This window comes from Podarcis liolepis (genome assembly GCF_965112155.1).
Source record: "Podarcis liolepis genome assembly, chromosome: 12".
Classification (NCBI taxonomy): domain Eukaryota; kingdom Metazoa; phylum Chordata; class Lepidosauria; order Squamata; family Lacertidae; genus Podarcis; species Podarcis liolepis.
In genome coordinates, this window is record NC_139563.1 from 25,344,854 (window position 1) to 25,352,873 (window position 8,020).

Consider the following 8,020-nt stretch of genomic DNA (forward strand, 5'->3'; position numbering starts at 1 on the left):
ATTAGGGAACAAAACTGGCATGCCAAATCCTATACACACAAAACGATTCTTTTGTGTAAAGACAAGGTATATATATCAAACGCCTAATTCAATTAACTGTTAACATATTTATTTGGAAGTAAGTGCTGGGCCATGGGACGCGGGTAGCGCTGTGGTCTAAACCACTGAGCCTTGGGCTTGCTGGTCAGAAGGTCAACTGTTCGAATCCCCGCGACGGGGTGAGCTCCCATTGCTCAGTCCCAGCTCCTGCCAACCTAGCAGTTCGAAAGCACGTCAAGTGCAAGTAGATAAATAGGTACCACTCCAGCGGGAAGGTAAACGGCATTTCCATGCACTGCTCTGGTTTTGCCAGAAGCGGCTTAGGCATGCTGGCCACATGACCTGGAAAAACTGTCTGTGGACAAATGCTGGCTTCCTCGGCCTGTAAAGTGAGATGAGCGCCGCAACCCCAGAGTCGTTTGCGACTGGACTTAACTGTCAGGGGTCCCTTACCTTTACCTTTTAAGGGCTGGGCCACCCATGCAAACACCCATTTCTCTCTCCATAGTTTGTGTTTGCACTCCTTTCTGAATTTACACAGTGTAAATTGGATTATTGTCTTGACTGGTAGCATCAGTTGGGTGATTGCTATTCACTTAACTGCATGGGTGCATCTTATGCTAAGTTCTTTTATTCCACATTCTTTGAGCTTTCATAGGAGGCAAACATTCACACGCAGAACCATGAAGTATACCTCTCACCACAGAGGCCGAAGTCTGAGCTCTGCGCAAAGGCAAGCAGCAACTGGGATGGAATGCCAAGTTATGGACATGCCACTATATCAGAGCTATAGCTCAGATAGCTGGGGGGATAGCTTAGTCTGTAGAGCACGGGACTCTTAATCTCAGAGTTGTGGGTATGAGCCCCCCACTGGGCAAAAGATTCCTGTCTTGCAGAGGGTTGGATTAGATGACCCTTGTGGTTCCTTCTATGATTCTAAGCGATAGCCAATGTGCTCCCCTCTGGATATTGTTGGCCTACAAAGACTCTCCTCCCTGAAAGAGAGGGGAGTGGTTGTGGGCAGGAGCCCGAGCACCGCCCAGCAGGGGGCGTTGCCCCCTGCCTCCAGCTCACCTGGCTGGCGCTCAGCCCCCCCCCCCCCGGTAGCCACCCAACCAGGTGCCGCGGAGGGGGCGTGTTCAGCGGCCTTTTGCGGCAGCGCCAGCCTCTCCCTGGCCTCTTTCCTCGTTGTCGTCCCGTCGCGAGTCACCCACCCTCCACTCCCTTTTAGTTAGGGCTTAGGTCATTGGCCTTGCTATGGACCTTAGGTTGGTCGCCCTGGTTGCCCGGGGGGCCTGGTAGGAGTTTTTCCATTTGGCATTAGGCGTTTTGGTTTTTTCGCCTACCTCGTAGCAATCGTCACAACTTTTGTGGTATTGGTGGGTAGGTTAGGCATTGGAATAATGTGTTGTGGTGTGTCGAAGTGCTAGGTGTGGCCATCGCCTATGCCTTCAATTTTTAGGGGTATTCCGTTAAAGGAATCTGGCGGTCGTGTATTCTGTCCGATACCTGCTTGGCGGGAGGCCATGGCACGACCCTCGGTGACAGCAGGGGTGAGCCTATAGTTGGATTAGCATCAACAGGCTCCACCTACTGGTGAATAAACCCACTTGTTTCGATCCAATGCCTAAGCCAATACCTTTTTCATTGCTGCAATCAATAAAGTTGTGGCCTTTTCTAGCCCATCAACCTTATATCACGTGTCCTTGTGTCTTCATTTCACTTCGCGGGGGTCGGGTCCTCGAACCACAACTCCCTTTGGCCCCAGACAGCATGTCCAGCTGTGGGTGACGTGGGTAGGAGCTGTACCCTCCCCAAACCAGGAGGGTACCATGTTTGCAATCCCTACACTATCCTTAAACTTGAACTTAGAAGAAGGGTCACTTCCTGTTGCATCCAGGAATTGCAATCTTATTTTTTCCACAGTGCAAGCTCTATTTACCAGTAATGGAAAACGTCTATTTTCAGGACAGTTTCTAAAAGAATGATTGAGACTTGATGGACCATTCTCTCTCTCTCTCTCTCTCTCTCCCCCTAAGCCCATAATCAAATATATACTCATTGTTACCTGCAGAGTCTTCTGCCTTGGGCACCTTGAAATTTTATAAATCCTCGTAAATCAGGTAATCTTCTGCATTTGTTCATAGCAGGGCCAGGGTTTCATATTCCTCCCAACCCCCTTATCAACCAATGGCTTTTCGTGCCTTTTAACATTTTACAGAAGTGTGTATATTAGGTGAAACTGCAAATGTGCCCTAAAATGCTGCCAATTTTTCACAAGGACTTTTTAAACAAAATTGCAAGCTGATATAGAAATGGGGCAAACTGAACCCAAGACCGGGAAAATGAGAGAAACTGAAATGGATGGATTCATCCATCCATATGCCTTACTAAATAATACACCCTATCCTTTGTTGCATATTTGCAGAATCTTGCAAGCCCTGGTCTCGAGGCAGAACTGCAGAGATCTATGTTCCAATCCATGCAATCGCATAGTATTTATTGATTATTAAACTCTTGCCAATCCTGGGACCCTTAGTGACCAGTGACAAAAGCTGTGGATCATGCAGGCCTTTTAATGAGTGATAGTGACGGGAGAAAATAATTGAACATCACATGCCGTGTGTCTTGTGTTTGTCTGCTAGAATCCAGACAAACCTTTCAGAGGACAGAGCTTGTCAGCGTGCTGACGGTGAATGACAAAGTCTTCACATAACCTTCAAACAAAGCAAGAGTTTCAGCCAATCAAAGCCCTTTGTGCGAGTCCCACAGAGCCAATAAATGTCTCATATTCATCTGTCAATACATAGAGGCTCAGAACTATAGGTTAGAAGCAAATCACACACACACACGCACCTATAGTATTGTGACTAATAAAGATTTTTCACCTCGCTGCATCCTTGGATTAAGTTTTAATTTAGTTATTCCTACACTGGGAACTGAGATGCAAAAGTAAATTAACAGCAACCAGATGTGCTGCTAGTGATCAAAGACAGCACACCATTATAGATTATAATTAGCTTTTCTATATAGCCCAGAGGTTTGAATAATCTCCCCTTCCCCCTTCTCAAGACATTACAGTTCTAAACTGGATTAATATTAATTCATGGTGTTGTGGCACTTTTCTGCTTTGCTTCCACACAGAATGAGGAAATGGGGTGAAAAGACACAGGTTGCAATCCTATTTAAGCTTACGTGGATGTAAGCCCCATTGAACTCAATGTGACTTACTTCTGAGTAGACATGTATGGAATTGCAGTGCAGGTGTCATGGGTTATAGGCTACATAAACACCAAGGAAATATGCAATTGTTTGAACCACTGACAAGCGGTTGTTTCATCCGCATTCCTAGGAAAATATAATAATTATTATTGGTGCTGAGTAGTAACGTTGTTGTTTTTTAAAATAAATTCTTTATAAATATCAGACTATTGTATTTGGGATCTTTATTTATTATTTATTTCATAAAATTTCTACACTGCTTGATTGTCAGGGGAAAAACCTCGAAGTGGTTTGTCTTTTGATATTCTCACTTAAAGCTAAAAGGTGACAAAGAATTATATAAATGACACATTTTATATAATTTCACCAAAGCACAGGAGACAAATAATGTCATCTTTAGCAGAAGATGAGCTGCAATGGAACAGAAACAGTGCCGCATACAGGATGGGGTGGAAAATGCTCACAGGGCATCCACAGAAAAGTTTGCTCCTGGTTTTCTTCATTTCCAGAGTCTAATTTCAGTGAAAACAAGTCAATTTGTTATTTCTGTAATAATAGAAACAAACAGAAATTTCTGTAATAACAGAAATAAGAGTCAGAAATCTTTGCTGATCTATTGCAAATCACCCAGAGATCTATCTACTAGTAAATACCGATCTGCCTTCTGCCCACTTGTGAGCTAAGGAATGCGACAGTGCTTTTTCTCGTCTTTGCATCATCCTTTCATTTAAACACCTCTCGCTTTAGAATCTGACATCTTATTCATGAGTGTGACGATGTTGCTAAGTCTTTCCCCCATTGCTCAGTAACTGCATTTCCTATTGAAATGACACTGAAATAGGGGTCACACTGGCAGACAATTATGTGAATCAAAGGACTACTGTGCACCTTAGTCATACTGAATCAGAACAGCTGGTGGGTTTTGTACAAAGCTTCACTGCCATACTGCTGCTTCTTTTGGCTAGGGATGATTTTTGCAGCTAGGGCGATCCAAAGTGGTTCATCGGGATGCGTAAAAGAATTTCGATGGAGCTTTGCAAGGGGTATATGCATAAGTGTTCCTGTTGCATGTCGGGATTAGACATGGGTTCCAAAGGAAGTTCATCTTGCTCCTTTCCCTTAGGATGTTTTGCTAGCTGGCAGAGACCTTTTCCTTCAGGAGGATCTTTGCCTATGACACTTTGCTCTGTTTTTTAATCTAAAAACAATACCTTGTCTAAGCTGTAATCCTTACGAAGAAGAAGAAACGTTTGGATTTGATATCCCGCTTTATCACTACCCGAAGGAGTCTCAAAGCAGCTAACAATCTCCTTTCTCTTCCTCCCCCACAACAAACACTCTGTGAGGTAAGTGGGGCTGAGAGACTTCAGAGAAGTGTGAGTAGCCCAAGGTCACCCAGCAGCTGTATGTGGAGGAGCAGGGAATCGAACCCGGTTCACCAGATTACAAGACTACCGCTCTTAACCACTACACCACACTGACTCCCTTACTGACTCACTTACGACCACCTTGTAAGCATTATTAGCCCCCATATTGTGGGTAGTGGGGGGGACTGAGGCTGAGAGAAAGAGAATCATAGAGTTGGAAGGGACCCTAGTCCACAACCCCCTGCAAAGCCCACTTGTCTAAACCTTGTGGGCTTATAGCAGAGGCAACACTGGAACCATGGACTTCCTGATTCAGAGTTCAGTCTCTTAAGCCACTATCATACAGCAGCTCTTCTGCTGGTAGTTTTGCTGGTATCAATTGATATCAATTGGGGCTCATCAGCGTTGTTAGATGTGTGCAGCGTTGTTATCTGTTGTGGTAAAGTGCACCCAGCAGTATTGGGAGAGCAAAGAGTTAATACAGTCGTACCTTGGAAGCCGAACGGAATCCGTTCCGTAAGTCCGTTTGACTTCCAAAACGTTTGGGAACCAAGGCACGGCTTCCGATTGGCTGCAGGAAGCTCCTGCAGCTAATCGGAAGCCGCAGAAGTCGCGATAGGTGTTTGGGTTCCAAAAAATGTTTGTGGCGTTCGGGAGCCAAGACGTTCGTCTTGCAAGGCGTTCGACTTCTGAGGTATGGCTGTAGTTGTAGGAGGGGGACCCTGCCTTCAAGGGGCAGCATAGGAAGGACGGCTCCTGTTTGTTTTTGTTTATTGGTAAGATGATTGACTGCTGTTAGAGGCTCTGTGCCTCAACTGTGATTATTTTAAAATTAATTGTTTATGTTCTTTGAGCCAGCAGCAGTGTTCTTACCTAGCATCCTTGGGCAGCTGCCAGCAGCTTAGCACCTGGTATTCCCCAGAGTTAATGCCTGTCCCCAGGCCTCCTATTCCACCCCCTCCCCCAAGCCCAGCACCTGAGTCAGGTGACATGCAGAGTCAGGTGACATGGTCCTAGTGTCTTTCTGAGGCATTGTGGGAAGTGTAAATGTTGTTAGATGCACACATACAAACCCCATTCAGTGTTCAGCACTGTCATTGCAGCCAGATAAACACACCAGGAATTACTGTCTGAGAAGGGGGGCCACTAGAGGGACACTGGCCAGGACCCCCTCAAACCTGACGCTGACCCTGTCCCCATCTACACAAGGCCCGCCTCTTCCTGTGCATATCCCCAGCCTAGATTGTTTCCTCGTGTGTTGCTAGAGGACGGGCGGCCAGTGCGATGCCCTCCACATGTTGTTGGACTCCAACTCCCATCAGCCCCAGCCAATAGTTAGGGTTGATGGGAGTTGCAGTCAACCAAGAGCATTGGAAACACTAGCAAAGTTTGGATATTTTAGCAGTGTATCTAAGAGGGAAAGGCCTGGGAAATTATTATTATACAGTTTGTGTAACAGAAAGGTCAATACTGACTGGGCACCTTAAAACTGGTGCGTCTGCCAATAACCCCTTCAAGTTTACTTCTTTGCAACAGTCCTTTCCTTTGATATTTGTGAGGAAATTGTGGTTTTATTCAGCAGCAATTGTAGTCATTTTCTTCTGGCAACCCCATGTTCCTAGATTAGACAAAGGAGAGTGATTTCTGTAAGAATTTCACAATACCTGACTGATGGTGAGCCAAACTAGATAATGATAAGAGCATTCACATGTTGTGTTCAGGGAGTGAAGAATCTGTGTACGCAAAGAGCTGAGATGTAAGACCATACAACACCAGCACAAACCACTCTTTTGTACCTGTGTTCTGTGTAATGTGTGAATGAGCATATAATTATTCTGCAGATAGTATTCGTCAAGGTATTGCATGGATTAGATTTCACTTCAAGTACTATATGGCTCTATCTAGCAATCAGAAGTGTACCTGGTAGTGCAGTGCCCTAACTATTATGTAAAAGATTACCCATGCAAAAAAGTGGGTGGGTGGGTAGGACTTTTGTGAAAGTGTGCTCCACCCGAAACCTGGCTTTGATTTTTGAGTGTGGTTTCAAAGTTTGGAGGCAACTAAAAAGAATTTCCTCCTTATCTAGACTAAATGAGGACAAAAGGGAAGACTGTCCAGAGTACAAACGATGACCTGTAAGATTAAAAAGAAGTCTCTCTGTTGGAATTTTATCATCACTTGTAAGTGACAAAGCACCAAAAGACAGGTTTCTGGCAGGAGCAATATATTTTCTTCAGGGCAGTAAAATCATCAGCGAGGTGTCTGTATGTCTGTAGTGCTGCTTGAATATGAAAGCAATTCTCTGAAGCTGGGTGGCTTAATTCCATTGTTTTCGTCAAGAACGAATATTCTGGATCGCAATTTTCAGTGACTGATTGTAATGAGTACGGGCTTGGAAAATGGATGAGCAGGCTTCTTGAATGATTGCTGGACCCGGCTCCGATACCATTGACAGCAATATTTGCATCTATCTAAAAAGAGATTAAATGTTAACAGGGCTTCAGTACATTTGTCTGCCTGGCATCTTGTGTGACTGGTTTTCCTATTAAATTAAGGCAGAGGAAAGGGCAGAAAGGAAAGAGAAGGGGGGGAGGGGAAAGAAGAAGGGGAAAGTAGAGACAGATGGCAAAGTGAAACTCTTCAGATTCCAGTCTCTGTATCTGTTTTGTGTAAAAGAATTGCCGGGAAGGGAACAAAGCGGAGATTCTGGCATTGCAGGGGGCTGGACTAGTTGACCCCGGGACCCTTTCCAACTCAACAATTCCACGATTCCATGACTTGCTAGATTATCACCTGATGTGTGTGTAATGAAAACTTGCTACTGCTCAAAATGTCCGAGATAGTTGTGTAAATTTGCTGTAGATAAACCCTCAAAGAGTGCTGTGGCGTCTTTGGGGTTTACATTTTTAAAAAATAAATAAATTAGGCTTGCTTCTAATCTGTCACCTGCTGCTTTTATGATGTCCTCAATCACGTGGGAGCCCTGTTCCCCTTGAAGCTGCCCTGATGGTGTCTGACTACTGTTCCTCGCCCTTACCCATGGCTGGGGGTCCAAAGCCACAATGGCTATGTGATATACCTCCAAAGCTGGAGATAAGAACGCCAGTTGCTAGAATTCACGGACTCAGGTCCTGCTTGGGTATTTCCCATAGGCATTGGAGTAGCCACTGTGAGAACAGGATGCTGGACTAGACGGGTCATGAGCATGATCCAGCTGGGGTCTTCATATGTTCATTTTCACATATACAGTGGTACCTCTGGTTGCAAACAGGACCCGTTCTGGAGCCCCGTTCGCAACCTGAAAGGAACGCACCCTGCGTCTGCACATGCGCAGGTTGCAATTCGCTGCTTGTGCACATGCCTGTGACATTATTTTGCATGTCTGCGCATGC